The sequence below is a fragment of the Mastigoproctus giganteus genome, chromosome 7, assembly GCF_048544385.1.
Source record: "Mastigoproctus giganteus isolate SK-2022 chromosome 7, ASM4854438v1, whole genome shotgun sequence".
Classification (NCBI taxonomy): domain Eukaryota; kingdom Metazoa; phylum Arthropoda; class Arachnida; order Uropygi; family Thelyphonidae; genus Mastigoproctus; species Mastigoproctus giganteus.
Genome location: NC_143581.1, coordinates 202,789,783 through 202,807,112, shown reverse-complemented (window position 1 = coordinate 202,807,112; position 17,330 = coordinate 202,789,783). Strand labels below are relative to the sequence as shown.

Here is a 17,330-nt window from a genome sequence, read left to right as displayed (position 1 = left end):
AATGAAATTTCGGACCACCGCCTACTGAGAAGATGATTCGTCAATGGAGGAAGCAGGAGGTTTTATTACAAGAAGCTGATAAAACAAAGCACAACCTTCATAAAATTCCACCTAAATGGCCAAATTCGGAAGAAAACTTGTGTAGTTGGATAATGGAACTTGGAGATGTGGGTATTAAAATGATAATAGTAGAAGCATGGAAACGGGCAGCTGATATTGGGATACACGACTTTAAATGAACTGAATCTTGGTGTTATCACTTCATGAAAAGAAACGGGTAAAGTTTATGCACAAGAACTAGAATAGCCCAGAGAATGCCTGCACTGCAGTTTTAACTTTTTGTGCTAACTACACCACAATTGTTGTGCTGATGGGATCAAACTTCCAATGTTAATTCTTAAAAGAAAAACTTTACCAAAAGATAAACTGCCAAATGGAATTCATGTAACTGTACAAAGGGTACTAGGAAAGTTTTGCAATACAGCTTTGTTTATTTAATTTTTTCAAAGTAATTTCCTCTACATTCAATACACCTCTCCATCCTCCGAAACCAATCTTTAAACCAGTTCTGCCAAGTTTCACTAGGGAGTAAAGCACACTCGTTGCCCCAAGCCCGTAGAAGGTCCTCATCACTGGAAAACCGCCTCCCTTTTAGCTTCATTTTCACATGCGGGAACAGTGCAAAGTCGCAGGGAGCAAGGTCTGAACTGTAGGGAGGGTGCTCGAGAAGTTTCAGTCCTGCCGTGGTCAAATATTCGGTGCAGGCTTTGGCGCGGTGAGCTGGAGCATTTTCGTGATGGAGGTACCAGGTGTCCATTCTTGACTGTGGCCGCAGGTTCTTCATAGATCCAATGACTTTAGGCAGGCATTGTTCAGTATACCACTTAGCTGTGACTGTCTTCTGCGTGTCCAAAACGACACGTTCCACAATTCCACTCGATTTGAAAAATACAGCTATCATTTTCTTCTTTACAGATCGGGATTTTCTGACAATTACGGGTGTGTCGTCATCATCAAAGACCCAAACTTTGTTTTAAGCCTTGGTCGGCAGATCGTAATAGTACAGCCAAGTCTCGTCACCTGTCATGATGTTGTTCACATACCGAGATTGTCCCTTATCAAACTTTTTTAACATCTCCCCGCACCAAGTCACACGTCGTGTCATCTGCTCTTCAGTCAGTTGATGCGGCACCCAGAGAGAACAAAGTTTCTTCACGTGCAAATGATCTTGCAGAATCTAACGAATTGCTGGTGCATTTAGGCCCAAAGTATCCTCTATCTGTTGGTAGGTCACTCGCCTGTTTTCGTCAAGCATTTTCCTCACAGCAGTAACGTTTTCCTCCGTAACTGACGTTCGTGGCCTTCCCGGCCTCTCGGAATCCTCCAGAGTGAAATTTCCCCTTTGGAATTCTCTATACCACCTGAATATCGTTGTACGATGTGGACAATCATCATCTAGTGCAAGAGTCATTTCTTCTAAGCACTGGTCTATGGTTAAACCACGCACGAAATTATACTGCAAAACTGTCCTTATCTCATTTTGTGACCACAATGCCATCGCAAGCACTTTACACTCTCACTATTAATGAATAACTGAGCCCATCGACTTGGCGCGGCGGCTACTATGCACGTATGAACATGTCTCAACATGCAGCAACAAGCAGCTTCCTGTGATTCATTGTTGCGTCATATTGCAAAACTTTCCTAGTACCCTTTGTACAACCGAAGGGATGGATGGATGGATGGATAAAGACTGTACCACGGATCGGTTTGTAAAAGTTTGGTCCAAGTGTACTGGTGGACTACTGTATAAAAATGTACTACTAGTGTGGGATCAGTTAAGAGCACATAAGACTGAAAACATCAAACAACTGTCTGAAATTATGAACACAGAATTGGTGGTAATTCTGAGTGTTAATTCTTAACACTCAGAATTACCACCACTTAACTTCACAGTTACAGCCATTAGATGTCAGAATGGAATAAATGGATGATAGAGGGGAACCATGATATGATGCATACGGGAAGGCATCGTATTGGAAGACCAAAAAAAACATCCCAAAAAGGGATGGTTTTTTTGAGTGGGAGAAGACGAGTGTGGTAATCAATGGACACTGCTCTTCGTGGACTAATTTTATTATTAGAGTCCCCCAAGGTTTGGTTTTGGGACCATTGTTATGTTCTATATTTATCAATGATATTGATAAATGTATATCAGGCTTAATGTACAAGTCTGCCAATGATAAAAAGCTTGGCAGGGTTATGACAGTAATGATGGTACGCTGCTACAACAGGATCTAGAAAAGTTGGACAGATGAGCTGAGAGGTGGCAACTGAAGTTGAACATCGACAAACGCAAAGTACTGCATATGGGCAGCAGTAACCCCCCACAGTAACATACCAACTGTGTGATACTACACTCAGGGTAGTAGAGAATTAAAAGGACATGTGGGAGTAATTGCACAATAGACATGCTTTCTGTGCAGCTGCCAGGACAGCTCATGGGATTTTGTCAGTGATATACAGGGATTTTGCCAAAAGAGACAAGGAGATGAATACTCCTTTGTATAAGACAATGGTTAGGCCATACAGGTCTGGAATCTTTTAGGAAGTATGTTGATCTGATAGAATGAATGCGAAGAGCAATATTAGTGAGAGGAACAAAAGGATACGCTTACCAGGAAAGGCTTTAGTTCTGCAAACTGCAGCACCTGGTGACTGGGCACCTACAAAGCAATCTGAATGAGCTGTTTAATCCTTTGAATGAATTGAGTAAGCTAATGCTGATGGCATCCTTCTTCTTGCTCAGACAACACACGGCAGGGAGGGGGCTTAAATTTAAATCGAAGAAGTATGGTCGCAGGTATGATATGTGGAAATTTGCTTTCAACCAGTGGATAGTTGACTGTTGGAACAAACTTTCATATGGAGCTGTGGAAGTGAGTAGTTTGAAAAAAATTAAGGAGGAACTGGATAAATTATTAGAGGCCAGTAAATGTGGGAAGTGGAGTGAGAGCAAGCATAGGAATCAACAATTGCAGCTCTTGAAAAATATGACAGCTAATTAGCACTGCTATTATTGTAGAAGTTAAGAAACAGGCAGAAAAGATGAAAAAAAATATTTGGAGAAGTGTAAAACAATGAATAAAGCTGAATTTCTAAGATGAATAGTAGCTTTGAATCAAAATAGATTTCTGAAGCAGTTGAGTGGCCAACATCATTTAATGGCTATCCTCAAATCGGTGTACTCAGGAGGTTTTACAGGGTAAATTTGTGAGAAATATAATACAAGGTTCATATACAGTGCAATCTGGATATAACACATCTCCTTATACTACAGTTTCAGGTATACCACAGTATGAAGGAAGTGCATAACATACTGTAACATACTCTGGCTGTATGTTCACTTTGATATGTTCAGTATTCAGTTGCAGAGCAATTTTTGCATACAACAAGATTACAATCTACGGTAATGAGTCTCATCAGAGCAATCATTACTGTAGATACCCAGTTCTCCCCTTGGCTAGAGATGCAATAAAAGAGTATATCGTTGGAATGCTATTTACAAACAGCTACCTCTGGAGGGGAATATGGCTACCATTCATCCAGTGCATAACATTAATTACAAAGTAAATTTTTGTATATGACATCCTTTCTTCGACTAGAAGAAAGGATGTCACTAACTTGGGATAGAAAAAACTGCTAAGGGCTAAACTAGACAAAAATACACATGAACTGACAAGTGATTTATGGAGAAACCATGACTTCACTTTGGCACTATGATAGGCTGGACAGTTTAGTTTTGATCTAGTTTTCTCAAAACACGGTAATTTCTAGAGTATCGGAAAAAAACACATGGCAAAATTAATAAATCAGTAGGACTGAAGTGATGGCTACCAAAAGGAAAAAATATGCAGTTGAAGAAAAGTTAAGAGATTATCGAAAGAATTGAGTGGTGAAAGAAATTGCTGTATATTTCACAAGTGTGGAATTCCAGAAGGAACAAGCCTGTTGGATGAAAGAGGAAGAAAAATTGCATTCATTCGTAGAATCTGTAGAAGATGAAGTAGGCCTCCAAAGAAAGGAAACTAGTCTTTGCAGCAGAAGTGTTTCTTGCATTTCCGTGTAATGTGATTCAAGATGGTGAAGTCACAGATGAACGGTTGTACAATGGTGATGAAAGGCACTGTACTATAAACTTTTCTCTCCCAAATTAAAAAGGCGTCCAACAAAGCGGACATGAAAACTAACAATGAGAGGATTACTGTGTTATTGTGTGCAAACAAGACTGGAAATCACAAGCTAAAGCCATTTTGCATCAGTAAATGCTGACGTCCCAGGTGTTTTTACGCATTCACATGAAATCTCTACCTATGATCTATAAAAATAGCTCCAACACTTGGATAACAAGTGGCATTAGCATTAGTAGAGGCATTTGATGCAAGAAAGCAAGCTTATGCAGCATCAGCCAAAAAAAAAATAATAAAAATAAATAACCACTTCCACTTCACCCCTCTGTTCGTTCGAAATACCTGTCCAGCTGAGCCTTAAACTTATTTAGGCTATCAACTTCCACGACAAGGGATGAAGTCTGTTCCAACAACCCGCTGGCTAAAGGCAAATTTCCTCACGTCTATCCTACATCTGTCTTTCCTCAATTTGAATTTATGCCCTCTCAGGTGATTATTCTGAGCAAGAGGAAGAATCCCATCAGCATTGAGCTTGCTCAAACCGCTCAAAGCCTTATACACCTCAATCAGATTACCTTGCAGGTGCCTAGTCTGCAGATGCTGCAATTTGTAGAACCTAAGCCTTTCTTGGTAAGAGCACCCCTTCGTTCCCCTCACTAATTTCCTTGCCCTTCTCTGTATTTGTTCCAGCAGCTCTACATCCTTCCTAAAATGAGACCTATATGCAGCACTCAGGGTGTAGCCTGACTATTGCCTTATACAAAGGGATAATCCCTGCCAGCAAGGTTCCTTTATATATCACCGAAAAGACCCCATGAGCTGCTCTGGCAGCCTGTCTGCACTGCTATGAAAATTTCATATCTGACTGCACAATTATGCACAGGTCTTTTTCATTTTCCACTACCCGAGTGTAGTACCGCACAGTTAGTATGTTACTCTGGGGTAACGTATGAACTATGCCAATCCTCAGTCTGTCTTCACAAATTTTCTGTTTATAATGTTGCAGTAGCATACCCTGATTACTCCTCAAATAGGCCTCTGAGGTTGGGTATATTCATATTACGTTCTTAGCGTTTTTTCACCAACCTTTCATGGAGTAAAATAAAATTAAAATAAAATAAAACAAAACAAATCTTGATAACTATATTTACAATAACCTGTATTTACAAAATTAATATACGTATTACTATATTAAAAGTATTAAAACACAAGATTAAAATGCATTAAAATATACTAAGTTAAAAGCGATAAAATCCCGTAGCTTTCAAAGGCTCCAGCCTTCTTCTTCAGCAGTACTCTCTATTATTCAGTACACCTTTAAATATCAGCAGGGTAATGGTAGGCATCACATGTTTCCATTCTCACGTGTTCCGCTCTCTTGCATTGTGGAACCGGAAGTGGCTCGAACGGAAGTCGTACGGAACCGTTCATCCTTTTTTAGGATAATAGTCTCTAAAAGGGGGTGAATCCGTACACCCCTATCCCTATTAATGTTGGTTGTAGAGCTGATCCGCAAACTCTCGAGCCACTTACGGTCCCAGAACCTATGCGCCCGATCGGTGATAGTGGCAGATCGGTGATAGATTTGTTTTGTTTTATTTTATTTTACTCCATGAAAGGTTGGTGAAAAAACGCTAAGAACGTAATACCCTGATTACTGTCATTAACTAGCCATACAAACCTTTGCATCATCATAATATCCAATCAGACTGATTGGAAAAAATTGGCCCTTCACAAATTCATGTTGTGAATGCATGGGAGACATGAACTATTTACATGGTAAATTTAAAAATGGTTAATCAGCAACAGGTATTAAATACTGAACAATGATGCATTCTAAGATAATTACAGAAATCTCGTAAAATTAAAACAAAGAGGCATCCAGTAGTTGGCTGCTGTATACATAATTCATGCCTCCCTCTTTCTGGAAAAAAAAAAAAATATATATAATAAAAATAGGCACCTGGAAGGAGGAGCATTAATATGAACCAAAATACAACTAATTTTCTGATTTAATTTTTAAAAAATTAAAAATATAAAGTTTGTTTCCTTCTTTAAGGTATACTACAGTATAATTATGGATGGAGAAAGTGGTGATGATTCTGAAGTAGAAATATTTTTGTATTTGTATATACACACGATGTTCCATAAGTCTGCTTCCATAGAAAATGGGTATTTGAGAAAATACCAAAAAATTATATGTTGAAAAGCAGAGGTTTTCAATCTTTCAATTTTCTATCGAATGGTGTAACTATTTGATAATCCTGTTCAGATTTCTGACAAGCAAAATAAATCTTTTGCATCTACATTTACCTGTGAAGAAGTTTTTAGGGATGGGAATACCAGAAGTATACCAAGTTACAACTGGGAACTAAATGGTTTTTTGATAATTGAGAAGAAAGGGAAAGAGAAATTGTCAAAATTAAAAGTAAATAAGAAACCTGGGGCTGATAGGATCTATTTAATTATATTAAAGTAGCAGCAAAAGAGGAAATTAAACCTTTGGCAATATAATTATTAGAGCATCTATGGATTCAAGGGAAGTCCCTGTGGAAACGTGCACAGTTATGCACAGGTCTTTTTCATTTTCCACTACCCGAGTGTAGTACCGCACAGTTAGTATGTTACTCTGGGGTAACGTATGAACTATGCCAATCCTCAGTCTGTCTTCACAAATTTTCTGTTTATAATGTTGCAGTAGCATACCCTGATTACTGTCAGGCAAATATCGTGCAAATATCTCTGAAATTCACAAAGAGAGGATAAGAGTAAGTGAATAATTAGACCTGTAACCTTGATTTCTGTTACAGGAAAAATAATGGAACCACTAGTTAAAGTAATGCAGAATAATCTAGACAGAAAACATTTATACGGTAATCACAGCATGGATTTGTTAAGGGGCAACCTATTCAAGGAATCTGACTAGCTACTATGATGTACAGTAGTAGCAGAAGAATTGGATGCAAAAAATAATTTAACATCATATACTTAAATTTCAGAAAAGCTTTTAATACTATAGCAGTCAATGTTTCACATGAAAGACTGCTGTAGTAATGTGGCATTAGAGGCAAGCTACTGCTATGGATAAAGGGATGGTTGAGTGAGAGAATACAGAGAGTGGTTATCAATGGGCACTGCTCTTCTTGGACTAATGTTATTAGCGGCATCCCCCCAAGGTTCAGCACTAAGCCCATTGTTGAATGTGGTACCACACTCAAAGCAGCAGAGAACAAAAAAAGAGCTGGAGTTAATGTGCACGAAGTTCTCTGAATTTTTCATGGAGTTTCAGTGAATGTGGTTTGCTAGAACAACTCACGTGATTTTGTCAATGAGATACATGAATTTTGGCAGCAGGGATAAGGAGGTAATTATTCTGTTGTACAAAGAAAATGGAAAACCCACACCGCGAATACTGTATATAGTTCTGGGAAGCATCATTTTAGGAAAGATGTGGAATGGGTGCAGAGAAGAGCAATGAAATTAGATGAGGGAGAACAAAAGGGTACCCTTTCCAAGAAAGACTTCAGTGCAGCATCTAGAAACTAGTACCTGAGAGATGTGCTTGGGGTGTTTTAAGATTTTGATGGAATGAGTAAGCATAATACTGATGACATCCTTATTCTTGCTCAGACAACACAGAGGGAGCATAAATTTAAATTGAGGAAAGATGGTTGCAGGACAGATGTGAAGAAATTTTCTTTCAGCCTGAGTTGTTCATTCCTGGAACAAACTTGCATCAAATTCATCATTGAGAACAACGACTCACAAGAATATGTTTATGAGCAAATTGTTAGCAATGCTGTTGCTAGATTTTTTAAACAGACAAAAGTTTCAGGAATGGAATTCCAAACTTTTAATACCTCATTTTCTACATGCTGGATTAATATGTCACACAATGTGATCTCAGCTATGGAAGCAGTTTCGGGAGACAGGAAACACTACAAAAAGAGCTGGCCAAGGTCACCTTAGGGCTACGTCAATTAGAACAGACCACTATCTGGCTCTAACAAGGCTCAAATTCAAGTGGATTCTATGCAAGGAAGCTGGTGGTTTGTAATCCAATAACCCCAAGTCACTGCAGAGCTCGTTAAAAATAGTGCCATGAAATGTAACTTGGAGCTCTGACAAATGGGACACAGAGAACGTTCTCTGATCAGTCCTGTTTCAGCTTACAACAGATTCTAGACGTTATTTCATCTGGAGACAATGAAAAATGCAGTACCATCCCTCCAACATCAGAGAATGCGACAATAGCAGGTTCAACTGTAAGAAATTCTTTATAAAAAAATAAAGAATTAATTTTAGCAGTTCAACAGTAAAAGATAGCTGTTCCACAATCAAGGTTATTGTGCAAAAAATAACCTTGATTACAAAACATTTCTGATCATGGACAACACGCCAGGACATCCAAGAAAACAGAACCTAAAAGACTTGAACAATCATAAAAATTTTTTACATGGTGGAGGCAGTGATAAGAAGGAAATCATGTGGGTCGGAATAATGATCAACAGCTAAATCCTTTTGAGGGGTACCATAACTGCACAGAGGTACTGAGAACAGATCCTCAAACCCTATGAGTGCATTTTGAGGGTGCAGTTGGCCCAGATTTTCTTTTCATGTATGAAAACGCCACTGCACATAGAGCTCAAGTGGTGGAGGAATATCTTGAAACTGAAGATATCCACCGACTGTCCTGGCCAGCACAAATCACCAGACTTAAATCTGACTGAACTCGGGAGTTGCACTGCACATGCTGACAGTCAACTCCTTGGTCACTTAGTGAGTGCTGGTGGAAGAATAGTATTCGTTGCCACAAAATGTTATAGACACCCTTACTAAGCATGGATCACTGCTGTCAGGCCTGTTTAGGCCATTGGGGGAAAATACGCCATACTGATTTCATGCGACCATATTTTGAACATCTTGTATCGACTTCTATAATGTGACCTTTTTGGTAATTGTTATATAACCCCTATAAATGTCCCTTATATCTGTCCAGAGTTTCTCTGTGTCTCCTCATTTCATTGTTATTCTATAGTACACCACTATACTAAATTTTCTCCAACTTTATTGCAAGTTGCATGCGTTACACCAAGTTTTCTATGATTTCTCCGAATTTTGTCAAGCAGTGTATTTAAGGGGTAAATAGATGTCAAAAAAGTTCTGTAGAGAAACTGCTAAATTCTGTTGGTTAGTATAGAGGCAGAAACTGTGAAAACAGGTAAGATTGCAGCAGCACCTACTATTTTGTCTAACTTTCAGTTGTCAGTGCATATCTGATTGTATTTAGCATTAACTTTGGGCATGGGTGGCAGTGAAGATGTCTTGTGTTTAAGCTTGCCAGGGAATGTCTTCCCCAATGGCTGAAATAGTTGTCACATTTGACTAATATTGTAGTCTACAGAGGGCTGGACAGACCCATAGCCTTGATAGATTTTGTTGATGTGTAGATTCCAATTTAAAATGATCATCTGGACCATCTAAGGTGTGTTGATGTGAGCTTTAAATCTGTATAGCACCTGTCCATCGAGATTTGAAGAGGTATGGTCAAATAAGATCACATGGCAAGCTCCAAACTTTAGATGTATAGTACCAGTAACATTTTCCTTCTGAGATGTAAATACAGAGGCTCATGAGCCTTTATATATAAAGGCTTTGAGGTGGGGAAGTTCTAAAGACTCCGAAAGCAAGTCTAAGAGCTTTTATGCCAAATAGGTTCAAGGCACGGTAGTGCACTCTCTCTCTGGTAGAGTCATATACTGGAAGCCATAGTTCAGACATGATCTAAGCATGGTTGTATAGAGACTGAGAAGGCCAACACAGTCACAGCTCCAATTTTTGGCAGATATTGCTTGAAGAATATTCATTTTTACCAGACAGCTGGTTCAAACTTGCTTGATATGTGCTAGGAAGTTAAGATTTTATCTAGTATTACTCCAATGAAATGCTTGCTACTTGTAAATGGGATGATAGGCCTCCGTAGCCGAGTGGGCAGGAGCGGGAGTGCAGTAGCACACGCTCTTTGAATAGACCGGGGTTCAAGCCCCTGACTGCTGAATACGGTCGATCTGCCAACCCGCACTGGACCAGCGTGGCAGATTATGGTCCATTTCCCTCAGCATGAATTGTTGAGGAGGCTTCCATCCTGCAGTGGGTTGATAATGGCTGCACTTTACTTTTTTTTTTTTTATGGTACTGTAAATACATCTGAGGATGTGGATTAGGCTTTTATAGAAACGGAGAGTGCCATCTTTTGTTTTGATAGATGACAGCTAGTGTGATTTGTCCATGCAGTGATTCTACTGATTGAAATTTGCAGTTGGCCTTTCTATATATGACATCTCTCTTGACAGTGACATAATACTGAGAGATCACCTGCAAAAAAGAGATACATTTGCATTGAATTGGGCAGGTCATTAGTTAGTCAATTAAATCTGAGGGTAAAAAAGAGTGGGCCTCAGTACTGATCCCTGGCAGTTCTGCTTTCTGCGTACAGTAGGCCCTTGTTATAACATGGTTTGCTTTATGCTGATTCACTATAGCACTGTTCTTATATTATAACCCATATTTCACTATAACCGAGGGGCTCACATGTGGTGAGTATGGGTCATACAGATTGAATTTTTGAATTGAATTATTTTATAGATTGAATTTTTGGCATGTTTAACGAAAACATTCCATCTGATGTAGTCGATAGCATGAGAATGAATAACAAATCAGCATTAAAACTTCCCCACGCCAACTTGAGAAATTTTCCCATACTCAGTAAAATTTCCTCTCATGCTAATTTAATTGCAGTCCAGGTGACTTGTTACATAGTTCTGAGATCAACATTTGAAAAAATTATCAAGTTAAGGAATATGCAGTATTGCTTGTAATATTTGTATTATATGCATTTACCCAATGTCTAGTTATCACTCAGTAGTATTAGACATCATCCGTAACAGACAGTTTACTTAATATTGTATCATAATTAATACAACGCAGTTACATTTTCGAAGAGTTAATAATGACTGATAATGATAAGAATGAAAAAGCAACGTCTGGATGCGGTACGAAGACTACAAAGGTGAGAAAAAGATTGAGTTTGAAAATTAAATTAGACGTTTAGAAGCGAATAAATTCTGTTCAACGACAAGTGGATGCGTGAAAAATTTAAGACTAGCAAGTTCAACTGTAAGAACAATTATTAAAAATAAAGAATTAATTTTAGCAGTGGGAGAGACAGCTCTTCCACAATCAAGGTTATTGTGCAAAAAATAACCTTGATTACAAAGCATTTCTGATTATGGATGTGCCAGGACATCCAAGCAAAGAGCTTAGAAGACTTGAACAATTATATAAAAATTTTTTACATGTCTCCAAATACTACATCTCTGATCCAACCAATGGACCAAGGTGTTATTGCCACATTTAAAGCTTACAGCATAAGGAACACCTTTTCCCAGGCTATTAAAGCCATCAGCACTGGTGAAAATGTACCGAGGCTAAAGGAGTTTAGGAAATCCTACAACATTAAAACTGCCATCTATAACATTTCAAGTGGCTGGGATGAAGTGACTCAGAAGACCATGACTAGGGGCAGGCCAGTTATTATGATTGAAATTGAGAGATTAAATAATTTTATTGAAGATAATATCCAACGCAGCATGATCGGTTAACTTTATTGCTGGGTAGTAACACTACAGGGATTTTATTAAAACCCCCTTTAGTTCACTATTCGGAAAATTCAAGGGCTCTGAAAGGTTTCATTAAATCAAACCTATCTGTAATTTGGAAGGCTAATAAAAAAGTTTGGGTAATCAGGCCTCTTTTTGTTGATTGTTAATCAATTCTTGTCTGTGGTGGAAAGATATTGTGCGAAAAATAAACTTGATTACAAAGCAATTATGATCATGGACAATGCGCCAGGACATCCAAGCAAAGAGAGCTTAGAAGACTTGAACAATCATAATTTTTTTTTACATGCCTCCAAACATTACGTCTCTGATTCAACCAATAGACCGAGGTGCTATTGCCACATTTAAAGCTTATGACGTAAGGAACACCTTTTCCCAAGCTATTAAAGTCATCAACGCTGGTGAAAATGTACTGACGCTAAAGGAGTTTTGGAAATCCTACAACGTTAAAACTGCCATCTACAACATTTCAAGTGCCTGGGACGAAGCGACTCAGAAGACCATGAATGGAGTGAAGAAAGTTTGGAAGGATTGCATGAAGGATTCCCAAGAACCTGATGATTCAGTTGAGAATGTTAAAGTGCAAATTGTTCAGCTCGGAAGAGAAGCAGGATTGGACAAAATTGACGATGATGACATACAAGACATGATCGACAACGACAGGGATGGCCTCTCTAATCACGAACTCATGGAAATGACAAAAGAACAAAAGCATGAAATTGAGAGAAGATTATCAAGATCCGACAGATGAAGAACCAACAAAATTAGTAAAGCTTTCGAACACTTTGAAAAAATATGCGATTATTTTCGGGAGAATGACACTGACATGGAACAAAGTTCCAAGGTAATAAGAGTTTTAAGAAAGGAAGAAATGAATCCCTACATGATTTTGTACAATGAGAGGAAGAGGGACAAAGTACACCCAAAATCGACACATTTTTCAGTCTAAATATATGAAAAGTCAATAGCCCAAGGCCATCAGATTAATAAATTCATGATTTTAATTGGCATTTTAAGTTCAATTTTGATATGTAATGTAGTTACTTACCACATATACGTAAGTAATAATAATAATATCATTATTATTAATAATATAATTAGCCATATGGTGCAAGGAAGCCTGAGGCTTTTGCTGCACCAGCCAAAAAAAAAAAAAAAAAAAAAAAATTCTGAGTTACCCTGTGTGTGTGTGTGTGAGAGAGAGAGAGAGATAGAGATATATCAGGGCCCTGGGTGTGCCAAGCCCATACTCACCAGATATATTTGAGCCCTGGGGTTAATATAGAATATTTTATATGTACAAATTTTTGTATATTAAATATTTTGACTGATATTTGTGTGCCTTTTCACTACCGTTTATTATTGATTAGGAAATATTCTATGGCATAATAGACCCCAACTCACAAATATATATGTTACCTATGGGAATACAGCGCTCGCTTAGTGCCGATTCACTTAGTGCTGTTTTTCGTGAATGAATTATTAGCGTTAAGCGGGGGTCACCAGTATAATGTTGAGAGAGAGTATTCTGATAGTGTACTTGGAAGTGGTGAAGTTGCAGAAAGTTTTCAATAAAAAAAAAGGAAGGTTGCTTCTAAGTCCTAGCTTGTGAAGGTCCTGAAGAATTCCATAATGCAAAGTGGTATCAAATACTTTCTCTATATCAAAGCTCACCATAACCACATGCTCTTTTTAAATAAATGCATACTGGATATTATATTCTTCTTTGATCCTAAGGTTAAGTGAGGATCTGTGCTTATGAAAGCACAAACCGATTGGCATCTAGCAAGTTTTTTGGATTTTTAAAAGCCAAGTCAATTGTTTGTGAATCACCCATTCAAGAGTTTCCCTTAGATGGATGGAGAGTGATAATGGGTGATAATTCTGGAGATTTGAGGGACCTTTCCCAGTCTTTAAAGAATGATACAATTATGAATGGCTCTAAGAACTCAAATATTTTCCAAAAAAAAAACATAGTTGTAGTAGATTAATAGGGATTCCAAATCTGCCTCAGTCAGATATCACAGCATTGGGTTAAAATTAAAAATTCCATTTGGACCAGCTGCACAATCACAAGCTTTGGCTGTGGATTGTTTCAGTTCTGATAACCCAACGGGGAAGGAGGTATTTGAATTAAAATTAATTTTACATTTATCAAGTTCAGATTTGATTTGTTTATAGGTTAGACTAAATGTAGCTACTGCTGAAACCTGAGTGAATGCTTCTCCAAGGATTCTCCACTCCATAAGACATTGTGGAGAAAATTCATTCCCATTCGCAATGAAGAGGGTCAGGTTGAGGAATATAATGTACTTGCCTGTACATTATAGTCCTCCATAGTGAAGACTGTATACTAAGCAGAACTTGATAAGGTGGGTTATCCATAATTGAATCTGACTGAGTGATTGTGTTTCTTGTTTCTGCCTTTTAGAGAAAGTTTCTATAAAGTCATGTTTCTTTACAGAAACATGACTTTATAGAAACTCTCTTATTTGGGGAATAAGAGAAAGTGTGTCCTTCCTCCAGATCAAAAAAACATTAAATTATTATTTGCTCACCTACAACAGCAACAAATGATGGCATTTGAGCAGGTTTGGTGGTATTCATATGCAAGGCACTTGAGTATGGTATTGAAAGCCCTATATCTGATCTGTGTACTGTCCAACTTATAAAAAGATTCTATCACAAGAATCCAAAATTTTCTTGACTTTGCGGGATAATCCCATGAATCAGATAATTGAACTTCAGCTTAGCTTCTGTGCGAACATTCTCTTGTTATTTTGTGTTATCTTGTTATACTGGATGTTTTTGACATATCTTTTAGGATGTTCCTCTTTGGTTAAATTCTTATCTATATCAAAGATTATAATACTGGGGCTTGTTTCTTGGGCTATTTTTGATGCTATGCCAACTTTCTTCAACCGGAAAAAACCAGTGTTTGGTTGCCACTAGTTTGTTTAGGTCAGTCTTTATCTGGATTTCAATAATGATATCGTCCTGATGTTATGTACCCTAATTCCTCTAAATTGAGACTGAAGTACCTTCAGGATAATTTCACTTAATTATTGTGCTGGAGGTAACTTTGCTTTGTCTACTCAAAAGATGACAAGATTGGAGGCTGGTTTAAAAGTTTGTACTTAAAAGGAATTTCTTGACTACATCAGCAAAAGAAGTAAAAGCAGTGGAATTCGGAGTGAGGCGGTCAGTAATGATAACCTCACTTGCAATTCTTCTTACAAACTTTCATCTTTTAATTTTTCAAAGATCTGTTAAATTAGTTCTTCTCCATTCTATTCCAGCTTTTCTCAATCTGCAACTATGGCAACTTTAGAGATTTTACTTCCAACCTGACCTAGATATTCTTTCAATTCAGTGTATAGGGTATAAACTTTATCCAGCACTGTTCTCCTGAATGACAGGAGCTTGAGGTGCAGAGCTGGGCATCTCTGGAGACAAGTTTTCGCCACTGGGAGCAGATTTCTTGTTTTCTTCTAGTTTTTCACCCACAACTACTGGATATGTTCATAAATTGAAAATAAACATCTAGCATGGTAAATGGAAATAGTAGCATCAGGATAAGAAAGCACCAATTGAGTTCAAATGATGCTTAGGACAGTTATAAGCAGAAGCCAACAGCAGGACTCCATAAAAAAACCAGTTTATTTACAGATTGCAGACAATGAAAACATTTTTATGGACATTGAAAGGGGTGGTTTTCATGTGGAACCTATGTAGAAAAGCAAAATAAAAGTATTGTGTGGGTTAATCAATTTCTTGAAGCAGATTCGAATTTCTAGGCCTCTTCAATAAAAAGTAGCACAAGACACTTGCTGCCTCTTATAAAGAGTGATTGAAAAGTGTTGGAGGTGAACAAAGAAATAAAGTACAACACAGCTGTATACACGAAATCTAACATTTAAAAGTGTGAAAAGAGGACACTGGTAGAATAAGATGTTCTATTCCCTCCCCCTCAAATAATTTTTGAAACCAGCAGAGTGAAAATACTCACATGGCAAACTGCTTAGTAGCACAGCTGCTTTGTCAATGTTAAGTCTATGACACTTATTGTTGGGAAGGCATAGATTAACAGAGACCACATACATTGTGATTATCTTCAGAACCACTGGACTGATTCGAATGAAATTTTAACTGCACTCACCTAAGAATATGGAATACATCTGCTCATCCACTGATCCAAACTCCTTGATAATCTGGAGTAATGGGCAGTTTTCATGGAGTACACAAAAATAGAGCCTTATCAACTGAAAAATTCAATAAATGTCCTCAATGAGAAGAAATGCAAAAACTAATAGTAATAAATAAATAAAAATAAGTTTATTTTTATATTTTTTGTTATAGCATTCAAAAAAGCTTATTGGAGGCTTGAAGTGGTGAAACCCATGTTTAGTCTCTAGAGCAAGGTTTCCGGCACCCCCCTCCCCCCAATACTTCTCCTTCAATCCATGCACGGTACTAAGTACTATAGGTTTTGATACCTTTCGTGTTTGGGGTTTTCATAAAAAAAAAAAAAAAAAATGCCAGTAGAGTTAACTCCATTAAACAATTGATTTACTGGCACTCTAGTTAACAATGAAAGCTATGAATTTTTTTTTTTTTTTTAAGTGCACAGATAAAAATGTCCAGCATGCTTGTCTTCCAGTTCCTCCACATGAACAGCATATTCAGGTGTTTGCTATGAGCAAGGTCTGTGAACAGTTCACCTTGACTGGCCTGCCTTCCATGAACCCAATTGCAAACCATGCTATCAGAAAGTATAGTTTCACATACTAAGATGAACTCATGATGATGTCATAAGCTTTCTCAACTTTTGCAAACAGAAGCTTACCAACTGCTTGCTGTTCTTCCTCCAAAAAAATCATGTTTTCAGAATAGTCCCTCAAACACACCTTCAGAACTTTGCTACAGATAAGACACAAAGAAGAATGTTTCTGTTTGCACAGAATGCCAGCAATACTTCAAGGTGATGATAACAGAAATATTTTTATTTTTGAGATAAAAGCACATGGGGGTGTAAACTCAGGCCACTTCTGGACTGCATTTAGCAAACAACTGTTCCACAGTATTTCCTGCCTGCATGCATCATGGCAGATAGGCGTGGGGGCTCACATCTGGTGAGTATGGGCTTGGCACACCCAGGATCTTGAGCTGGATACCATCACTCTTCTCTTTCTTGGTGATTCCCTTCTATTTCTATTTTTGACTCTTACCCCCCACCCCTCTCTCTCTCTCTCTCTCTCTCTCTCTCTCTCTCTCTCTCTCAGGGTAATTCAGAATTTTTTTTTTTTTTATTAGTGAGAAGTCCAGTTTTCATCTGAAAAACAGAACTATATCTGTTGTCCATTGCAATGAAAAGAAGATTGAATAGCATGGAAAAATTAGACAGAATGTACATAATTTAACTTAATTATCATATGTATAAAATTAAATCAGTTGTAATTTA

At 37.8% G+C, this 17,330-nt stretch overlaps 1 long non-coding RNA gene across 1 annotated transcript in view; it reads right to left on the bottom strand.

The window, feature by feature from the left end:
* LOC150083597 (uncharacterized) overlaps window positions 1-17,330 on the bottom strand; it is a 52,676-nt gene that overhangs the window by 13,537 nt on the left and 21,809 nt on the right. The window contains exon 2 of the long non-coding RNA XR_016547180.1: window positions 16,029-16,131. This is a non-coding gene — a long non-coding RNA (uncharacterized LOC150083597). The remainder of the gene's footprint in view (window positions 1-16,028; window positions 16,132-17,330) is intronic.